At 39.0% G+C, this 2,977-nt stretch overlaps 1 protein-coding gene across 2 annotated transcripts in view; it reads right to left on the bottom strand.

Moving 5' to 3' along the window:
- NCOR1 (nuclear receptor corepressor 1) overlaps positions 1–2,977 on the bottom strand; it is a 190,811-nt gene that overhangs the window by 184,061 nt on the left and 3,773 nt on the right. The window contains exon 2 of one of the 2 annotated variants that reach the window (XM_011957970.1): positions 2,044–2,075. The exons of the other annotated variant lie outside the window; for it this stretch is intronic. The gene's annotated coding sequence lies outside the window, so the exon portion shown is untranslated. The remainder of the gene's footprint in view (positions 1–2,043; positions 2,076–2,977) is intronic. 2 annotated transcript variants of the gene reach the window in all.

Here is a 2,977-nt window from a genome sequence, read left to right as displayed (position 1 = left end):
AGTATACATATGTAACAAACCTGCACGTTATGCACATGTACCCTAGAACTTACAGTATAATAATAAAATAAAATAATTTATTATAAAAATTTAATTTTTTATATAAAACTAGTCGATATTATTCTTTCAAAGGGCGTCCTAAATTCTATTATAATCCTATCAACCAACCGTTCCATATTTCTTTTTTTTTTTTTTTTGAGATGGAATCTTGCTCTGTTGCCAGGCTGGAGTTCAATGGCACTCACTGCAACCTCTGTCTCCAGGGTTCAAGCGATTCTCCTCCCTCAGCCTCCTGAGTAGCAGGGATTACAGGCACCCAACACCATGCCCGGCTTTTTTTTGTGTTGTTTTTTTTTTTATATTTTTAGTAGGGATGGGGTTTCACCATGTTGGCCAGAATGGTCTCGATCTCTTGACCTCATAATCCGCCTGCCTCGGCCTCCCAAAGTGCTGGGATTACAGGAATGAGCCACCGTGCCTGGCCAGCCATCCATATTTCTAACTCACAGTTTTCTCCTAGGATTGAAACTACTCCAAAATTCCCTGCACATATAAATTAAAACATTACTGCATTCTAATATTATCTAGAACCATGAGTGCTGTCTAGGATGAACCAATCCCATGTTTACTTTCTCTTCTTCCCCAAAATCCCAATAAACAGAATTTTTTTTTTTTAAAGAAATGTTTTTAACTGGGCTCAGTGGCCCACACCTATAATCCCAGCACTTCAGGAGGCCAAGGTGGGAGGATCACTTGGCCCACCAATCTGAGGTCAACCTGGGCAACATAATGAGACCCTGTTTCTACAAAATAAAAAAATTGACCAGGTGTGGTGGCACACACCTGTAGTCCCAGCTACTCAGGAGGACTTGGAGGACTTGGAGGCTGCATTAAACTATGATCGTACCACTACACTCCAGCCTGGGCAACAGAGAGAGACCTTCTCTGTAAAAAAGAAAAAAAGAAAGAAATATTTTGATAATTTACTAATTACAGCTATGTTAGTCACTGACATTGGTGAAATTTCTACCTGTTTTTTAATTTCCAAAAACTATTCAGCATCAAACTGCCATATGTGTATCAGACATCTTCTACAGTATCCACACTAACTCTAGCTGCTAAGCTCTTTGTTATGTATTCAACAAGTATCTACTACTCCTGGGCACAGGGTGTTATCCTAGGAGTGGGAAAAGAGGAAAAAAATTTTTAAAAACTCAGATACAGACATGCCTACAAAGGGCTTATGGTCTAGAGGCAAAGGATCAAGAGTTTCCAGAATAAAAAATATACATTTTGGAGAAGAGGGAATAGGAGAGACACTTTCTGGATGATGTAATATGTGATCAAACCCTTGAAAAATAGGATAAATTTAGACGTAGTAGAGTTTGGAAGAGTAAGGGAGGAAAGGAGTATTCCAGAAGCAAGCATAGTAACAAGAAAACACAAACAAAAAATTCTTCTTAATGCAACACAAAATAGCCCAAGTAGAATAAAGAAATATGCCATGTTTCAGTATTTAGGTAAAGATTATCAGCTTAATAAGAATATGCCTTTTCCTTTACAATAAATTTTATAGGCTGGGTATAGTGACTTACGCCTGTAATCCCAGCACTTTGGGAGGCCATGGTGGGAGGATTACTTGAGCCCAGAATTCAAGACCAGGCTGGGCAAAAAAGTCAGACCCCATCTCTATTTTTAAAAACTTAAAATAAAATAAATTTTATAGCATGAATACATAAAGAAAATGAATATTACAAATGAGCTTTTTGATGTAAAAAAAAATTCATAAAGAATACAGTCAGCCGAGCGCAAGGGCTCACGCCTGTAATCCCAACACTTTGGGAGGCCAAGGCAGGCAGATCACTTCAGGCCAGGAGTTCGAGACCAGCCTGGCCAACATGGCGAAACTCCGTCTCTACTAAAAATACAAAAATTAGCTGGGCATGGTGGCATATGCCTGTAATCCCAGCTACTTGAGAGGCTGAGCACGAGAATCGCTTGAACCTGGGAAGTGGAGGTTGCAGTGAGCTGAGACTATGCCACTGCACTCCAGCCTGGGCAACAAGTGTGAAACTCTGCCTCAAAAATAATAATAATTATTATTATTATTTAACCTATTTGTTTGGGCCTCAGAGGTATTTAAACCACTGGCATAATAAAATTTCCATCACTATAATACTTAAATTCCATGAAGTGTCACTGGATCCAGATAACCTCAAAGACATTTTTGTTTAAGGAAGATATTCATCAAAGCAGATTAAAAATTAAGCAAACTAAATAATTCCTGATCACTATAACACTGACATAGATCAGTATCAGTTTTTTCAAACTATATTTTCATTGCAGAAATTTAATATTAATAAGTATCTTAAATTCAATACCTAAGCTAAATATCCAGAGTAATCTCTCATTTCCTATTCACTCCAACTTTTTTTTTTTTTTTTCTTGAGACAGAGTCTCGCTCTGTCACCCAGGCTGGAGAGCAATGGCACGGTCTCGGCTTACTGCAAGCTCCGCCTCCCGGGTTCAAACCATTCTCCTGCCTCAGCCTCCCGAGTAGCTGGGACCACAGGCACTCGCCACCATGCCCAGCTACTTTTTTGTACTTTTTTTTAGTAGAAACGGGGTTTCACCATGTTGGCCAGGATGGTCTCAATCTCCTGACCTCGTGATCCGCACGCCTCAACCTCCCAAAATGCTGGGATTACAGGTGTGAGCCACCGCCACTGGCCAATTTTTAAGTGTCAATCATCAAATCGATTCATCCCATGGATGATACGTGTAACATAGTGAACACTATAATGGATACGAAAAGACTTATATTTCCGCTATCGCCCAACTTTAGCAACTTAGGCAGATAAATCACTTTACTTCTGGGACCTTCAGTTTTATCAAAAGTAAAACAAGACTAGATAATCTGACTCTACATTCTATAAATTAGCTTTATTTATCAGTTTTATCAAAAGTAAAACAAGAC

Source organism: Colobus angolensis, unplaced genomic scaffold (genome assembly GCF_000951035.1).
Source record: "Colobus angolensis palliatus isolate OR3802 unplaced genomic scaffold, Cang.pa_1.0 Scaffold452, whole genome shotgun sequence".
In the NCBI taxonomy this organism is placed as follows: domain Eukaryota; kingdom Metazoa; phylum Chordata; class Mammalia; order Primates; family Cercopithecidae; genus Colobus; species Colobus angolensis.
This window is presented reverse-complemented; position numbering and strand designations above follow the sequence as displayed.